At 42.1% G+C, this 19614-nt stretch overlaps 2 non-coding genes across 2 annotated transcripts; both read left to right on the top strand.

Moving 5' to 3' along the window:
- Positions 1-4208: 4208 nt before the first annotated feature.
- On the top strand, positions 4209-4315 carry LOC147928635 (small nucleolar RNA R71). Its single transcript, XR_015581016.1, has one exon. It is a non-coding gene; the product is annotated as a small nucleolar RNA R71 (small nucleolar RNA).
- A 4053-nt stretch (positions 4316-8368) lies between these two features.
- LOC147928634 (small nucleolar RNA R71) lies at positions 8369-8475 on the top strand. The gene has a single exon (XR_015581024.1). It is a non-coding gene; the product is annotated as a small nucleolar RNA R71 (small nucleolar RNA).
- Positions 8476-19614: the final 11139 nt, after the last annotated feature.

Here is a 19614-nt window from a genome sequence, read left to right as displayed (position 1 = left end):
GTTCCATTTTTGCAGAAGGGTTAATCTCTTGGTAGCCTCCCTCACTCCTCTACTATCTCTTGGGTTGAGCTCATAATCCTCAAAGTAAAATTGCTCCTCCCCATCAGCCATTTGCACATCTCCAGCTTCATCAACTCTAAGTTGAACTATCCCATCAAACAAATGCTCCTCAGCTGGCCAAAAGTCAATGTTGGCTCCTTCTTGAATGGTGGTGAGCTCTTGGTTAGGCAAAATCAGTTGCTTTTTCCCAAGTGTTGGAAGTTCAAAGTTGAAAATGTGATTCCCTTGATGCATCTCCTTGGCTAGGATGAGAGTAGAGGTGAGGTAGCTAGAGTCAATCCATCTTGGTGAAACCCTTTCTCCTCTAAGTGGAACCTTAGCAGCTTGTAGGATTGGAGTAATGATGCCTCCAATGGTTAGTGCTCCTCTTGATCCTTTGTTCTCCAACTTGCCTACCCAACTTCTCAAGTAAATCATGTGGTCAATGAGCACCATTGCTAGGTCAGTCTCCACAGTGCTCCCAAGAATGATGGTGCCATTTCTTGCTTGGAAGATGACTCCATTGAGAGCCAAATCAATCATCTTTAGCTCCCCCTCATTAATATTCCCAGTTTCCTTCCTAGCAAAGAAGGTGTTGGCAAGAGCTTTGTGGAAGTACCTTAGGACTGGGCTCCTTATCCTTGAACTCTTGGAATTGGAGGATGAGTAGTATTTGTTGTCTCCAATGGTTTCCCACACAGCATAGAGCTCTTCTCTTGGAATCATCAAACTCCTATTGCTCCCAACCTCAAAACCAAACACATTGGCTATCTTCTTCATTGAAAGTTCATACCTTTTCCCTTTGATTGTGAAAGCAATGTGACCAGCTCCAAACTCAGCATCCTTCCTTGCATATGTATGCAGCTTGACTGTGGCTAGAAACTCACAACTCTCTTCTTTGTATCCCTCCATGCAAAGCCCCATAAACTTAGTTAGGTTGCTCTTCTCAAAGAGATACTCCACATCTTCACCAATGGCTAGCTTCTCCATGGTTTCCTTGTGTGGATATCTAGTCCCTAAGAACTCCATTCTCATGAAAGCATCATAGAGTTGCCTCTTTGACAACCCACAGGACTCAGCTTCTCCATCATCCTCTATCTCTTCTTTTTCACTTTCTTCCTCACTCTCATTCTCACTCTCCTCTTGTTCAACCTCAACTACTGGCCTCTTCCCTTTGGCCTTGTGTCTCCTCATGAACTCATTGAGAGTTGACTCCCTTTCCTCCTCACTTTCAGTCCTCTCAGGATCTTCCTCAACTCTCTCTCTCCTTGGACACGGCATCTGGCTCGACCAGCTGCTCGAACCACCACTCGGTCGAGTGCATGATCGAGTGGGGCGTCGAGTGGCCCTTCCAGCTTCTCCTCTTGATTCAAGGCTACCATCATGACGTTCCATGGAGGTTGCAGCGGTTTGTTGAGACTTCCTAGTGATTCTTGAAGACATTTTTCAAATAGAACTGAAGGGAATAGACTCAAAGCTCAAAGTTAATAGGTTAGTGAACCAAAAACTTGAAAGAACTAAGCTTGAGCAAAAGATAAGCTATGAGAGAGACTTTAAAACTTGAATTCAATGGTTTTGAGCAAATGAGAGAATGTGAGAGGTATAATTTCGTGCAAGGTCTATATAAAGAAGCTAAGGGGACAAAGAGACAAGGGTGGAGCGTCCATACCATTCAAATTTGAAATGGGAATCTTTGACCTGCTTTTTGCTGCCACTCGACCCCACACTCGACTGTACACGGTCGAGCACCTTGACCAAACTTTGAAATTTCAAAATTTTTCTTCTTGTTCTTCCCTCCACTTGATCGTTCTAGCGATTTGAAGATCAAATGGGCCTCAATTCCTTTCCAGCTCGGTCGAGTACCTCTCGTGGGTAGGTCGAGTGGGCTTGCGAGTCTCCTTCTCCAAGTCTAATTCCCTCCTTACCCAACTACATTCTCACCTAAAGGCCTGTCCAACACAAACAAAAAAAAAAAACACATCAAAACTACAAGGAAAATAAACCATATTTACAAAGGATACCTTAGGGACTTCCTCCCTAGTGAGCTTGTTTAAAGTCACTAAGCTTGACTTTAGTGTCCTTTTTAGACTTGGTTTAGATACCAAGGAGGTGATGAAATCCTCCCTGGAACCTCTTGATCACTGTGAAGTTGATCCTTGATCACCTCACCCTTAACACACAAACCATGTTTCTTCTTGATTTTGAGCCTTGGTCTTGCCTTCCTTAAGGACCTCTTGTTCAGCTTAACTTGAAGATCCTCAACCATACTAGTCAACTCTTGAACTGACCTCTTAAGCTTTTCCACAGAATCATCTTGAAAGGAGAGCTTAGCCTTTGGAGTTGCTTCACCACTTGAACCTTCTTGACCTCCTTTGTCCTTGATAGTAAAAGGTTGATCATCAATGGTAGGAAGGTTGGTTGGGTTATAGATGTTAAACTTCATGGCTATATCTTCAGCAATGTTCAAGGTCACAAGACCCTCTTTGACATCAATAACTGCTCCAACTGTGGCTAGGAATGGCCTTCCAAGAATGATTGGATCTTCAGGTTCCTTGTCCATCTCCAACACCACAAAATCAGTGTGAACCCTTTCCTTCCCTATCTTGACTGGGACATTCTCCAACCTTCCAATTATCTCCTTGTTTGACCCATCAGCTAAACATATATGAAGGTTGGTGGACTTGAAATCAGTTCTCCCAAGCTTTTGTGCTATGGAGTATGGCATCACACTTGTTGAAGCTCCCAAATCACAAAGGCATTGGCTGTAGTGAAGATAGCTAAGTGTGCAAGGCAGATAGAATGGACCTGGATCCTTAAGCTTGATTGGAATGATAACTCCTCCAAGGTCCTCAAGATCCTTCTCATCTTGAGCTTCAGCCTTCTTCTTTGACAAATCAAGCAAAAAGTCTTTGTAGAGAGGATATGGATCATACTGTTCCAAGGCAGGTCCTCTCTCTTCTTCTTGGTAAGCAATGGTGATCTCTTGTATGGCCAACACTTCCTCAACCACAGCTTCTTCCTTTAAAACCCTCTCTTCTTCTTGTTGCTTAGCCATCATCTCCTTTCTCTCAATGATTTCCCTAAGCTCCTTAATCTTTTGTGCTTTGAAACGTCCTGGGAATGGAAGAGGTGGCTTGTAAGCAGGAGGAGTGTACTTAGCAGGCTTGACAGCTTCTGAGTCTGCAACTCGATCGACCACTCGAGCATGCACTCGATCGAGTGGCTGTTCGAGTACTTGGTCGAGTGCAATAACGGACTCCAGTTGCTTTGCACAAACGTCACTTGGGGCTTCAGTAACTAATGAATTCCCCCAAACTTGGACTTCACTGTCCTCAGTGACTTCCTCATCAGAGATATGAATGGCTTTTGCAGTGAACTCCCTTGGATTTTGAACAGCTTTTCCAGGGAGTTGGTTGGGTTTAGGAGCTGAAGTTGAGGCAATGTTACTCTCCATATACTTCATTCTGGAGTTGAGACCTTCAAACTTCATGTTCAGATCATTGTACTGTGATGTGAGCCTTTGATTCAACTCAGCAAACTGCTTGGCTTCCTCAATCTTGCCTTGTGTTTGCCCAATCAACAACTGTTGCATCATTGCTCTTAAGTCTTGTTCCTGGCCCTGGTTAGTCTGAAACCCTGGTGGGGGACACAATTGGGGCTGGAACACTTGGTGTTGTTGCTTGGGGATGTAGTTTTGTTGCTGTTGAGGTTGTTGAGGTGGATAGACTTGGTCTTGAGGGTTGGCCACATTGGTGCTCCTATAAGAGAGATTGTTGTTCTTGAAACCTCCTTGGTTGTAGCCTTTGAATCGTCCCTGGTTTTGCATGTAGCACAACTCAGCAAAGTCAGGCTCCCCCTCTTGAACTGGAGCTTCCTCTTCACCAATGAAGTGAATGGACTTGGATTGGCTGAGGAGGATCTTGTCAAGCTTCTCATTGACCATCTTCAAATCCTTCTTATACTTGTCCTCTTGATCAGTTGAGGAGCTCCTTATGGTCCTATCATAGTCCTCATTATAATTGCCATCAGATTGAGCAAGATTCTCAACTAATTCCCATCCTTCTTCCACATTCTTGTTGAGGAAATTGCCATTAGAGGCTGTGTCAAGAAGCATTCTTATCTTGGGAAGCACTCCTCTATACAAGGTGCTTAGAAGTGACTCATTGCTGAAGCCATGGTGAGGACACTGAGTTTGGAATCCTTTAAATCTCTCCCAAGCTTCACAAAAGCTCTCATTATTCCTTTGAGCAAACCCAGAAATCTCATTCCTCAGCCTAGCAGTCCTTGCATTGGAGAAGAACTTGGCCAGAAAAGCTTTCTTGCATGCATCCCATGTGGTGATAGCTCCAGTAGGTAGAGTCTTCTCCCAAAGGTGAGCTTTGTCTCCAAGAGAAAATGGGAAGAGCCTTAATTTGAATCCATTTTCACTCACTCCATTGATCTTTGTGAGGCCACATATTCTGTCAAACTCATCAAGGTGATCTAGTGGATCCTCCATTGGCAACCTATGAAACTTGTTTGCTTGTATCATTGAGATCAATCCACTCTTGATCTCAAAGTTATTGTTTGCTACTAAAGGTGGCACAATTCCAGCCCTTTGGTTGTGGGTATTGGGTGCATCTCCTGCACCAATGTGCCTTGGTCTTTGCTCATGGATAGCTTGTTGCTCCATGATGTCTTGACCTTGTTGGTGGTGAACTACTCTTCCTTGCTTATGTCTCAAACCCTTTTGTAGCCTGTGGATGTTGTCAATAGGCTGTTGAAGACTATCTTTGCCTTTTGACCTTGTGTGCATCAACAAACTCTACTACAGACTCGAACAGGTACAAGGTCGAGCGCAGGCTCGAGTGGGTGGTCGAGTCGACTGGGAAGTAATGGCTATTTAGGTCCGGCTTCTGGCTCGATCAAGTGCTCGATCACAGCTCGGTCGAGTGGTGGTCGAGTAGGTGGTCGAGTGGGTACCTGAAACACAAAACAGCCAAGCAAAGGAAGATTCCAGTTCAGTAACTTCACAAGTGTTTAAAACGAACTTAATCTTAGACTAATAATGATCCTAAATGTCACAAAACACACTCAAATGGGCAACGGCGCCAAATTGAAACTGACTTTCTTTGTGGTGTGGTGAAAGAAAGATGTATGGAATGATGATGTATGGAATGAATAGAAGTCAGGGTGTTTCAATTCCCCTTATGCAGTTGCAGTATAAGAGGTGTCAATCCTATCTGAGTGATTGTGAACAATTAAGATGTGCATATGAGTCTAAGTCAAGCCAATTGTAAAGATTGTTTGTCACTAACAATCCTAAAATGAGATAAGAAATGCAGAAAGTAAAAACAACTAGAACAAGATACTAAATGCAAACAGAACAGACAAATTAAAGCTATAATGAAACTAGAACAGAGATAGACACTATGCTAATGAACTAATGCAAGACAAGTAAGTTGAACAGGAAACTACGTGAATGCAATGGAAATGAAACAGGAATGAAACAAGACAATCACAAATCAAAAACACAAGTTCTGGGGATGAACTCGAGCAGCACTCGACCGAGTGTAGGTCGAGTACGTGGTCGAGCTAGACTTAAACGTGAAAACAGAGCAACACAAGAAAAACAGAGCAATGCTAAAACTATCAAACAACAAGCAAACAATGATATTTAGACTAAGATTTCAATAAACAAAGAAGGCCTTGAGGAGGGATTCATGGGCTGAGCTAATCATTGTGGTTATCTAACTTGGTCAACAAATCTCAAGCAAACATTGAGCTGATCTCTAGACATACTATTCTAAGACATGTTTAATCCACTCTCATGGCAAGAAACAATCAAACCTATGCATTTCTAGACTTGTTCTCACAAAGAAAAGAATCTACACAAGCAGGCATTAAGCAATACATCTCAAACCAAACAAGACTTCTAATCTCTTAGCAAGCCTAATGGTAAGCTCTAGATCTAGCCTTATCTATGCTCCTTAGACATTGGTGTGATGCTAAGATGCTTGAAATCAAACCCTACCTTCTCAGATATAGGATCAGCATTAAGATCATCTAGCCTAGAAGAGATCTACAACAATCAAGCTTGACCAAATCAAACAAACCACAAGATCAACCCAGCCTAACCCATCCTCAAGGTCCTAAACAAACTACTCACAAGAACACATGGTGAAATATGTCAAAAACCCAGAAAATAATGAAACTTGCATCATTGGAAAGATGAAACAGAGATCTACAATATTGATGAAGGAATAAAACTCGAAATCTTAATACTTTGAAAGTTATGAAACAAACAAAATATAAGAATCTAGTCTTTCTCTCTCAAACAAGTACAAAATCTAAAATAAAAGAAAAGTGCAAAAGGAATAATATCTAAAAAAGGTAAAAACTCGGTTTTAGACTCTCTAAAAAGCTGGACTCCTTGGTGGCTGCAGGTACAAGGGCTTTTTATAGGAGATGAGGTGGAAGCCCTAAAAATACAAAAAGTCAAAGCAGTCAACGGCTCGGTCAACTCGACCAGTGCTCGGTCGAGTGGCTGGTCGAGCTGGCTTCTCTCGTGCATTCTCCACTCGGTCGAGTCCTTCTCAGCACACGGTCGAGTGGTGGTCGAGTGGTGCGGTCGAGTTGGACTCCGGACCTTGATTCTACAGCCTTAATTCTCTTGTTTTCTCCTCAGGATTGCTTCACTTCTCCTCAGCATTGCTTCCATGCTCCTTAAGCTCCAAAATCACCTGTTTATGCATGAAAAGATGCAAATGCAATGCAACTATACTCTAATGCATGATTAGTCCTAAAGCTACACAATAATGGCCTAAATGGATAGCAAAAGATGCAAAAGTTGTGAATAAACTAAGGGAAAACAAGGTAAAATATATGAACATCACTAGACTTGAATTCAGTATGCCCAAGCTTCTGTGCTATAGAGTAAGGCATCACACTGATAGATGCTCCCAAGTCACACAAGCATTTGTTGAAGTATAGATAGCTGAAGGAACAAGGCAGATTAAATGGACCAGGATCTTCAAGTTTTGTTGGGATGATAGCTTCCTTAATCTCTTCAAGATCCCTTTTGTCCTGATTCTGAGTTTTCTCCCTTGATATCTCAAGTAGCATGCCTTGGTAGAGAGGATATGGGGTATATTGTTCCAAAGCAGGTCCTCTCTCTTCTTCTTCTATGAGAAAGCCATCACTTCCTTCTTTTCAATGACGTCCTTTTGTTGTAAAGCCATCACTTCCTTCTTTTCAATTATTTCCCTAAGTTCTTTCAGCTTTTGTGCCTTGAAACGTCCTGGGAATGGCAAAGGTGGTTTGTAGGCAGGAGGAATGTATCTAGCAGGCTTGACAGCTTCTGGGGCAACAACTCGATCGGTCACTCGATCAGGTACTCGATCGTGTGTGTGTGGTCGAGCACCTGGTCGAGTGCTTTGCCGACTTCAGTTTGCTGTGTAAAATCTTTACTTTGGGCTTCAATAAGTGACAAACCCTCCCCAGCTTGAACTTCACTTTCCTCAGTGACAGCTTTCTCATAGAGATGAATGGCTTTAGCAGTAAATTCCCTTGGGTTTTGAATAGATTTGCCAGGAAGTTGATTAGGCTTTGGTGCTAAAGTAGAAGCAATGTTGCTCTCCATGTACTTCACTCTAGAGTTCAGACTTTCAAACTTGATGTTGAGATCATTATACTGAGAAGTGATCTTGTGGTTCAGCTCAGCAAACTGCTTTGCATCCTCAATTTTCCCATTTGCGTGCCCAATCAACAATTGTGCATCATAGTTCTCAAATCTGGTTCTTGGCCTTGTGAGGTCTGAAACCCTGGAGGGGGACACAATTGAGGCTGGAACCCTTGATGTTGTTGTTTGGGTGCATAGTTGTTTTTCTGCTGGGGTTGTTGAGGTGGATAGACTTGATCTTGAGGATTTGCTACATTGGTGCTTCTATAGAAGAGGTTGTTGTTCTTGAATTGATTGTAGCCCTTGAACCCTCCTTGATTCTGCATATAGCAAATCTCAGCAAATTCTCTCTCCCCATCTTGAGCTGGAACCTCTTCTTTACCAAGAAAGTGAATATTCTTTTGTTGGCTGAGTAGAATCTTGTCCAACTTCTCATGAACAACCTTCAAGTCCTTCTTATACTTTTCATCTTGATCATTGGAAACAAACCTTAATGTTCTATCATAGTCTTCATTATAGTTCCCATCAGATTGTGCTAGGTTCTCTACTAGCTCCCATCCTACTTCTACATTCTTGTTGAGGAAATTTCCATTGGAGGCTGTGTCCAAAAGCATTCTGATCTTTGGTAAGACTCCTCTATATAGGGTGCTGAGTAGAGATTCATTGCTAAACCCATGATGTGGACATTGTGTTTGGAAGCCTTTGAACCTTTCCCATGCTTCACAAAAAGTCTCATTATTCTTTTGTACAAAACTTGATATCTCATTCCTCAATCTAGCAGTCCTTGCATTGGAGAAAAACTTAGCTAAGAAGGCCTTCTTGCAGCCATCCAAGGTTGTGATAGCTCCTGTTGGTAAGGTCTTCTCCAAAAAGTGTGCTTTGTCTCCAAGTGAAAAAGGGAACAGTCTTAGCTTGAAACTGTCTTCACTTACACCATTGATCTTGGTTAGACTACAGAGCCTATCAAATTCATCAAGGTGGTCAAGAGGATCTTCCATTGGTAGACCATGGAATTTATTTGCTTGAATCATAGAGATTAGCCCACTTTTGATTTCATAATTATTGTTGACAACTGTAGGAGGCACAATACCAGCTCTTTGTGTGTGAGTGTTTGGGGCATCTCCTGCACCAATGTGCCTTGGCCTTTGCTCTTGATTGTTTGGTTGCTTCATTAGCAATTGATTCTCTTGTTCTTGGGTGATTCTTGTTCTCTGCCGTCTTAGGTCTCTTGGTAGGCGGTTGATGTGATCAAGGTACCTCTGAAGATTCTGATTTCCCTTGGATCTTGTTTGCATCAACTGACTCGATCACTGACTCGAACCAACACTCGGTCGAGCACTGGCTCGAGTTGATGGTCGAACTGACTGAGATGAGAAGACTAATTGAATCCGGGTTGTGACTCGATCAGGTACTCGATCGTGCAGACGGTCGAGTGGTAGCTCGAGTTGTATGTCGAGTAGGTACCTGAGATTCAAAACAACCAAGCAGATGAAGAATTCGAATCAGTAGTGTTCAAAGGAGCAATAGAAATTAATCTTAGACTTGTATAAATCCTAAATGTCACAAACAAACACTGAAACAGGCAACGACGCCAAATTGAAATTGGTCTTTAGTGTGGTGATGGATGATGATAGAGATGATGAATGATGGATGCAAGGTGTCTCAATTACCCTTATGTAGTTGTAGCATAAAGGATGTCAAACCATAATGAGTGTGATGCAAGCAATCAGGATGTGAATACTTATCTAAGTCAAGCCAAATATGATGAATGATTTTTACTAACAACCTAATGATTATTATGAAATGCAGAATGTAAAGCTACTAAGACAGGATACTAAATGCAAAGTAAACAATAAAACAAAGCAGTAATGATACTAAACAGAAACAGAAATTATACTAATGCAAGTCAAGTAATGAAACAGTAAACAGAAATGAAATGGATGCAACAGATATGAAACTAGAATTAAACACGAAATGAAACAGGAATGATGCAGAACATAAACAAGAACTCTGGGATGAGCTCAAGCAAGCACTCGATCGGATGTGCGATCGATTTGGTAGTCGAGTTGACAAGCGAATGAACAAAAACAGGGTAAATATTGAAAACAGAGCAAACAAAAAGCAATTAACAATACTCAAACAAGGAAATCAATAGACAAAGAAAGGTCCTAAGGATGGATTCATGAGCTGGACTCAACCTATGGTTATCTAAATTGGTCAACAAACCTCAATCAACAATGAGCTATCTCTAGACAATGATCTTCTAATACATGTTAATCCATTCTCAAGACAATAACAATCAAGCCAAGAGACTTCTTAGACCTAGTTCTCACTAGTTATTACATATCAAGGCAGGCATTAAACAAACAGATCATCAATGTCAAAAATCATAGTAAACATCTAATCTCTTAGCATGGTTCATGATAATCTCTAGTATTAGCCTTATGTAACAACTTAGACATTGGTGTGATGCTAAGAAGCTTAAGGTCTACCCTTACCCTCTCAGTATAAGAATATCATAGAGTGTATCTAACCCGAAGAGATATTAAGCAATCAATCTTGACCAATCAAAACAACCATAACCCTTATCCATCCTTATCCATCCTCAAGATCCTAAACCACTACTCACAATCACAAAACATGATGAACAAAGTCATAAACCCATAAATCAATGAAACTTGCATTATTAGAAAGATGAGATGAAGATCTACAATATTGAAGAAGAAATCAAACTCAAATTCTTAATACTTAGAAAGTTATGGAACCAACAAGTATCAAAAATTTCTTAAAAATATGCAAAAGCGGCTAGAGAATCTAAAACAAAAGAAAGCAAAAAAAGTAGATAATACCCAAAAGGGGTAAATACTAGGTTTACAGATTTTATCTAAAAGTGGCTCTCTTGGTGGCTGTAGGGTACAAGCCTTTATATAGGAGAGAGGGGGAAACCCTAAAAGTAGGTAAAAGACAAAATGGAGGGTCGTCGGTCAACTCAACCAGGTGCTCAGTCGAGTGCTTGGTCGAGTGACCTTTTCTTCTGCTTCTTCCAGCCGGTCGAGTCCTTCTCCGCACATGGTCGAGTGTCTGGTCGAGTGGGCAGTCGAGTGGACTTCCGAGCTTGGTTTCTTCTGCTCTAACTCCTTGATCTTCTTCACTTTGATAGCTAAAATCCTTCTCAACATCCTTCCATGCTCCTTAGGATCCAAATTCACCTGTTTATGCAAGAAACTATGCAAATGCAATGCAATTCTACTCAAATGCATAAACAGTCCTAAAGCTACTCAATAATGGCTAAATGTGCTTATAAATTATGCAAAAGATGTGAATATACTAAGGTAAAACATGGTGAAATATATGAACATCACCGACCCGCGTACCGAGTGAACCATGAGGAGGATAGGAGCTAGAACGCCAAGTATCCGATCTCATGAGGCAGGGATACGTGCGAGAGAGCCTAAGTCCGTGTGCAGTGCCGGTCCTGTTGGTTCCAAAGAAGGATGGAACGTGGCGCATGTGTGTAGATTGTCGAGCAGTAAATAACATCACCATCAACTACCGACATCCCATTCCACGCCTGGACGACATGCTTGATGAACTTAGCGGTTCCACCATCTTCTCCAAGATAGACCTTAAAAGTGGCTATCATCAAGTGAGGATGAAAGAGGGAGATGAGTGGAAAACCGCATTCAAAACCAAGCAAGGTTTGTACGAATGGTTGGTAATGCCATTCAGTTTCGCTAATGCTCCCTCCACCTTTATGAGATTGATGAACCATGTTCTTAGAGCTTTCATTAATAAGTTTGTGGTGGCATACTTTGATGATATTCTTGTTTATAGTAAAACCCTTGAAGAACATTTAGATCAGTTTTCTTTGGTCTTGAAAACTCTTAGGGAGAACAAGTTATATGCTAATTTGAAGAAGTGTGTGTTTGGAGCTACTGAACTCGTTTTCCTAGGCTTTGTTGTGAGTGCGCAGGGGCTTAAAGTGGATAATGAAAAGATCAAGGCCATTGAAGAGTGGCCAACCCCGACCAACATCAGTCAAGTCCGAAGCTTCCACGGCCTAGCCAGCTTCTATAGGCCGTTCGTGCGAGAATTTAGTTCGGTAGCAGCCCCACTCACAGCCACCATTAAAAAGAATATCGAGTTCAAGTGGGGACCAGCTTAAGAGGCAGCGTTTCGCGACCTTAAGAGGCGGCTGACGCAAGCGCCACTATTGGCCCTTCCAGATTTCAGCAAGACCTTCGAAGTGGAGTGCGATGCGTCTGGAGTAGGCATCGGTGCCGTCCTGACGCAAGGAGGCAAGCCTATTGCGTATTTCAGTGAAAAGCTCAACGGACCGACGCTCAACTACCCGACCTACGAAAAGGAGTTGTACGCCTTAGTTCGCGCCATGGAGACTTGGCAACACTATCTTCTGGCCAAGGAATGCATCATTCACACCGATCACGAGACGTTGAAGCACTTGCGAGGGTAGACTAATCTTAAGAAGAGGCACGCTAAGTGGTTGGAGTTTATTGAAACTTTTTCTTACGTTATCAAGGACGCTTACGCCAACGATCTCGAGTATGCAGAGTGTTACCGAGAGCACGTCAAAGGCAACTACACCAAGTTCTTTGTGCATGATGGGTTTCTGTTCAAAGGGAGGCGATTATGCATTCCAAGCGGATCTATAAGGGAGTTGCTGATGAGGGAGGCACACAGAGGTGGGCTTACGGGTCACTTTGGCGTGGCCAAGACAATGGCCGTTCTGAAGGAGCATTTCTATTGGCCTAAGATGAAGCGCATGGTGGAAAAGTTTTGTGGGAGGTGCATTCCGTGCAAGGCGTCCAAGTCAACTATGCGTCCCTATGGTCTCTACATGCCACTTCCGATCGCTTCAGGTCCATGGGTTGACTTATCAATGGATTTTGTTCTTGGCCTGACCCCATGCGACAAGAAGGACGTTATTTTCGTCATAGTGGACCGATTCTCCAAGATGGCCCACTTTGTTCCTTGCAACAAGACCAACGATGCCATGAATATCGCCGACCTGTTCTTCCGCGAGGTAGTGAGGCTACACGGCCTTCCCCGCACGATCGTGTCCGACCGAGAGCCCAATTTCCTTGGTCATTTCTGGAGAAATTTGTGGAGAAGGCTAGGCACGCGGCTTTTGTATTTTACGGCGTGTCATCCACAAACAGACGGCCAAACCGAGGTTGTTAACCGAACCCTTGGAGCATTGCTATGGACCACTGTAAGCGGAAACAGAAGAAAATGGGTTGAGTGCCTGCCCTTGGTGGAGTTCGCTTACAACCTATCCCCCGTACTACCAAGAGGTCGCCGTTTGAAGTCGCATATGGTTTTAAACCTCTCACTCCCATGGACGTGCTACCTTTACCGCCCGGCGAAGTAGTGAACCAGGACAGAGAAAGCAAGTCCGAGCTCGTAAAGAAGATTCACGCGGACGTAAATGCCAACATTGAGAGGCAGACCGAACACTACACGTGGACGGCCAACAAAGGTCGCAAGACCATGGTTTACAAAGAGGGCAACTTGGTGTGGTTACATTTATGTCCAGAACGGTTTCCATCGAAGAGGAAAAACAAGCTGAGTTCGCGCGGAGACGGACCATTCCGAGTGATCGAGAAGATCAACGACAACGCCTACCACCTCGAACTGCCTGGTGAGTACTTAACATCGACATCGTTCAACGTGTCTGACTTGGCCCCGTTTGATGCAGGTACCGAGGAAGATGTTTTGAGGGCAAAACCTTTTCAAGAGGGAGGGAATGATGGAACCTGGGACGAAGGCTAGGACCAGGACATGTACCAATACGGAACTGGACAGGAAGACGCGGATGCAGCCGCAACCGGATCGAGACGGCCATCGACCCATGCACCAAATTTGATGCCCGGAGCAACCACAAGGAGCCGAACAGCATATAGGGCCGCCAAAAAGAAGTGTCTCATCTTTGTCCAAGCGTTCGTCCGAGAACAAGAGGAGTTCGAGCATGGAGCCATTCAAGCCGCCGAACAGCCGACCGAGGTTCCTTTCTCGGTCTTTACCATTACACAAGGGTGAAGACCTCCAAGTCATTAGGGGAAATAATACTCTTTTTCCTACATTGGGTTTGTCCCACTAGGTTTACCAAGCATGTTTTAACGAGGCTATAAACCCTAGTGCATGGTCATGACCGTGGACCACTCTCGGCCACGTGGCCATTCTATCTTTCGCTTATTTTCCTTTGTGACCGTTGTCTTTTAAATTTGTTTCTTGGACGCTGCGTTTTATTTTAACCCATGTGTTTAGGGTTTAGAGTTCCCTTGTAATGGCCAGCCTATTTAAAGGGCCTAGACTCCATAATGTAAAGGTTTGACTGGTAATAAAGAAAATCAAAGGTGTTCCTTTATCTCTCGTTTTCAGCAATTGAAACGAAACCCAAGAAGCCTCACGAACCGGGTTCGTAACCTTCTAATTAGCTGTATCACAAGGAGATCCATCCCTTGTGTGTTGCTACATCGATCCACCTTCTATCGTCACCGAACCGAGAAACTAACGAGTCAAGCATCTCCTCGTGAACCTCTTCCATCTCTACCCTCACCGATCCAAGAGCCTAACGAGTCGAGCATCTCCTCTTGAATCTCTTCCATACGTTCCCATCGCTCTTACTGAAACGACCGACGTTCTGTACCCCTGGTTCCAGTTCCGTTCGTACGTTCGTGGGTCACGACCATAGTCCGGGGTTACATCAGATATGCTCATGGCTCTTGTTTGGTGGGAAGTGGTGGTGGGTTTCTAGTACAGGTGAGTTTTAGGCTAAAGATGCAAATAGAACAGTGGTAGTATACGTGTTGGAGCTGTCTCTGGCAACATTTTCATTTTACATCGGATATTGAGATAGAGGCATCACTGGATCCAGATGCATCAGGTTCTTCTTCGGAATCAGAGGGTTCTTCTTCTTCTTGCCATGAAGTGGGGATCTACTTGAAATCATCATAAGCAAAATCTTTGGAGAAGGTGAGTGTGAGAGGGTGGGAAGGGTGAAAAGAATGATTGATATTTTACGGATACGAGTGGCAAATTTTGTGGAAAGTAACACGGCAATGACCACAGCGGTAATATCCCATTGAACCACTCAAGCATTTACCTCCACATCCGAAGCAACCCAAGAACTTAGTGTACTGTTTGTAAAGGGTATGAGGATTAGTTACACCCGATAAACGACATCTTGGTTGAAAGTAACATTTCTTGTGCATATCGTAATCGCAGGTATCACAATGGAGATGATACTTAGAGCGCTTTTATTTCGCTGTAGCAGCCAGTGCACTTGTACAGATTCCGATTGTATCGTCGAGAAAGGAAGTGCACCGACTGAGATGGATCAGACATATGGCATATCTGTCTACCACGATCACAAAACTTAGGCTCTCTTCGCCTCTTTTTATTTGTTGCAATGTACCATAGAATACCAAACATGCCTTAGCCATCCATGGCTTGAGAGTTGAATATTATTTTCAAAAGGCGCACAAAGTTAGTTTATAATCTGTTACATCATTTAGCCTTCGTCTTTATGTGTTTGTTGTACGATCGAGACGTCTTGTCCTGATCACACAATACCACAGATTATTTAATTTCACTAGGTTTGTTAAGTTTTAAAAACATATGTACATATTCTTCTTTGTTTTCTCTCTACATTAATCAATGACGAATGAACATTGTTTTATTAATTTTTGGATTAGAAAAAAGTATTTTTCTTTGGCTTATCTATTGAGACAATTTGCATGCACGGTGCACCAACTACGTACAATCATGAATGCTTTCAAGTTTCATCGTTCACCCAATTTTATAATTGTTTTTCTTTTTTTTCAGTTTATAATTGTTTTTCTTTGAAAACAAAAAAAACCCCATAAAACTATATATACCAACTATATATTATTATTAGTAAAACCCTTTAATCATATGTTAAATTAAAATTAATCATTGATTGGTTGTCTAATATATATATATAAGAACGAAAATTTACATAAAAAAATCATAACCGCCCAAAAAGATCAAATTTGCAAATAGATGTTATCAGTTTATCACACCCATCCAGATATTTAGCGGACATGATATCTCCTTTTAAATCATTACCACAATAAGGCAACAACTAGTGTTCTTAGTTCGTGTCTCTCAAGACCAGTTAGCCAGTAACTAAATTAAATTGAGAATGATCTCATTAATTTGTACACATTACTATGTACATATATCCAACTATCCAAGCATATTTTATGCAAATTTATAGTTAAGATATGATACTCACAAAATTTAGCAATCTAATAATCACCCAACCTATTATGTATTTTTCAAAAAAAAAGAAGATTACATAAAGCATCTGCAATATGGGTTGAATCGAAACCCTCTTATCAAACTGATTGGTACAACTAGTCCTAGTTGTCTCAAGATTCCAGAGAATGCAAAAGTTGCAAACGCTTGCAATGGTGAGGCTGGATGCTACTGCCTCCGAGATCAGAGCAAGCGATGTCTCTTCATGTATATCATCCATTGCCAAGCCTTTTTTCAGATGAGGACTCTTTTAGTTGGTATGTTGAGGGTAAGTTCTGTGGTGGGGGTTATTCTGCGAGTAAAACATGGGAAGCTCTTTGTGTGAGCCACATAAGCCCAAAACAACATCAAGTCCAACTGAAGATTTCAGGCCCAACTGAAAAGCCCACAACCAAGCTTCCATTGCAAAAGAAAACAAAAGCTGTACCTGCAAAAGCATAGAGGTCGGAGACGAAGACGACGCTCCTTGTTCAAAAACGATTTGATTCCCTCTCATCCGTTAGTGATGACTAAGCACCTTTACAGCTGTGGTGCCTTAGGATAAGACGAGAGAAGTCTAGAATGTTCTTGGTTTTGTATATAACCCTCTAAACCTACACATTGTAAAGATTAACTGCGTGAATAAGAAAATACAAAGTTTTATACCTTTGTCAAGGTTTTCTCATGGTATCAGAGTCATTGTAAGCCCTAACAAGTGTTTCAATGGCCAATCCTTGTCTCTCTTATCCTTTTCCAAGTAATGTCCATGTCATGAGCTCTGTTCCCTTGAAGCTCAATGATAGTAACTACTTACTGTGGAAAACACAGTTTGAGTTTCTTTTGTCCAGTCAACAACTTCTTGGGTTCGTCAATGGGAGTGTTACGCCTCCACCAGTCACCAGAACAGTCACCCATGACAATACTCAGACAGAAGAGTCCAACCCTCTCTATGAGTCCTGGTTCTGTACCGATCAGTTGGTTCGCTCTTGGATCTTCGGCACTCTCTTTGAAGAAGTCCTTGGATCTGTTCATACTCTCTCCACGTCTCACGATGTCTGGCTTCACCTTGCCGAATCCTACTACAAGAGCTCTCTCTCCAGGGAGTTCTCCCTTCGTCATAGCCTGCATTTGCTGACAAAAAACGACAAAAGTTTGGCTACATACTGCCGTGAGTTCAGGCGTATCTGTGATGCTCTCAGTGCCATCGGGAAACCAGTAGATGAGTCCTTGAAGATCTTTGGTTTTTTCAATGGCTTGACCAGAGACTACGATCCTATTACAACAGTCATTCAAAGTTCTCTCAACAAGCTATCACCCCCGAGCTTCAACGATGTTGTCTCTGAAGTTGAAGGCTTTGACACCAAGCTTCAATCATACAAAGAAAGCAACACAGCCGTCTCCAATATCGCGATTCAAGCCCAGCAAACAAATGAAGTTCACTATGTTGGTAACCAAAGAGGTAGAGGACGCTTAGGTAACAATCGTGGCAGAGGAGGTTACACGACCAGAGGAAGGGGATTCTCTCAACACCAAACCACTCAGAACACCTCTGGATCTCGTCCTACTTGTCAGATTTGCAGACGAATCAGTTATACTGCCTTGAAGTGCTACAACAGGTTTGATAATACCTACCAAAGTCCTTATGCTCAATCCTTTGCAGCTTTGCAAGTTGCTTACCCCGTGGAAGAGAGTAGATTACAGACTCAGGTTCCTCAGCTCATGTGACACCCTCTGCAACAACACTTCAATCTGCAACTTCGTATGAAGGAAATGATACAGTAATGGTGGCTGATGGCACCTACTTACCTATGACACATGTCGGCTCTACTACTTTGGCATCACCAACAGGTAAGATTCCTCTGAATAATATTTTAGTCTGTCCTACAATCCAGAAGTCACTACTGTCAGTATCCAAACTCTGTGATGACTATCCTTGTGGTGTATTTTTTTATGCTAATAAGATATGCGTTATTGATATGAACACTCAAAAAGTGGTGTTAAAGGGAAATCAGCGTAATGGCCACTATGTTTTGGAGGACCAACGATTTGCCACTCTTTTCTCTAATCGTCATTGTGCATCATCAGAAGTAACATGGCATTACAGATTAGGACATTCAAACTACAAGATTCTTCAACAACTCAAGAATAGCAAGGCAATATAAGTGAATAAGAGCCGCACTACCTCAAATTGTGAACCTTGCCAGATGAGGAAAAGTACCAAGCTTCCGTTTTTTAGTTATGTTTCTCGTGTTTTGCATCCTTTAGATAGAGTCCATTGTGATCTCCGGGGACCCTCACCATTTGTATCGAATCAAGGCTTTAAATATTATGCTGTTTTTGTGGATGATTTCTCTCGATATTCCTGGTTCTATCCTCTGCACACAAAATCTGAATTCTTCTCAGTATTCAATGCCTTTCAAAAGATGGTGGAAAATCAATTTAATACCAAGATAAAAGTGTTTCAAAGTGATGGAGGAGGAGAATTTACCAGCAATTTGCTTAAGCAACACTTTGTCAATGTAGAAATCAGGCATCTCATCTCTGTCCCTGCACTCCTCAACAAAACGGAATAGCAGAGCGTAAGCACTGGCATATTGTCGAATTGGGTCTCTCCATGCTCTTTCAGAGTCACACACCACTTATACTGGGTGGAATCCTTCTACACAGCAAGTTTCATTGGAAACATGCTCCCATCATCAGTCTTGAATGATCAGAGTCCAACTGAAGTCCTACTCAATCAGAAACCATAATACTCAATGTTGCGAGTCTTCGGAACGGCTTGCTACCCACATTTGAAGCCACTGACTCATCATAAATTCGAGCCAAAGTCTTTTCAATGTGTGTTTCTTGGCTACAGTCATCAGTACAAAGGGTATCGATGTCTCCATCCACCAACAGGAAAAGTCTACATCTCTCACCGTGTTGTCTTTGATGAAGATACTTTCCCTTTCAAACAACAGTATCAAGATCACTCCCCCACGTTATCAAACTCCTATACTCCAAGTAGTGATGTTAATATGGGTACCGTTTATTTTTTTTGTTTTTGCTGGAAAAAGGATTTTTGTGAATATGTCGTCTTCTTCGACAAAACCTGAGAAAATATTAGATAAGTGTATTAATTCAGCATCGATTCGCAATTTATATCTGTTTCAATTCAACAACGTCTTCTCTGAATCTCGATGAAGATTAATATAAGTGTATTAATTCAAACTGGATTTGTAGATTTGTGTTTTTGAATCGTTTTCATTTGTGGGTTTGTGTCCCTTTGTGTTTGGATTTGTGGATTTGTGTCCTTTTGTGTTTGGATTTGTGGGTTCATCTGATTTTTCTTTGTTTTTTTGAATCTTGTAATCTTTGTTACAGGTCAAGGACCTCTCTGTGGCCTAACGTTGATGTTCATAGAGGAGTGTTGTTGAACTCTTATTGTCTAAAAGAAATCAAGGTACAAAAATGCATCGTTATCACTTAGGTAAGTTTGACTAACCTTTCGCCTTGTTTTGCTGAATCTTGGTTATAGTTAATAGAGTGACTTTTCGTTTGAATAAACCCACACTCTTCTTTGTAATGGTAGCTTTTCTATTTATGAATTACTTCCATTCATTATAGGTATGTTGAGGATGTGAAGGAGCGAG

This window comes from Camelina sativa, chromosome 14, assembly GCF_030686135.1.
Source record: "Camelina sativa cultivar CO46 ecotype springtype chromosome 14, ASM3068613v1".
NCBI lineage: Eukaryota > Viridiplantae > Streptophyta > Magnoliopsida > Brassicales > Brassicaceae > Camelina > Camelina sativa.
Note: the sequence above shows the minus strand (reverse complement) of the source record. Positions and strands in the feature narration are given on the sequence as shown.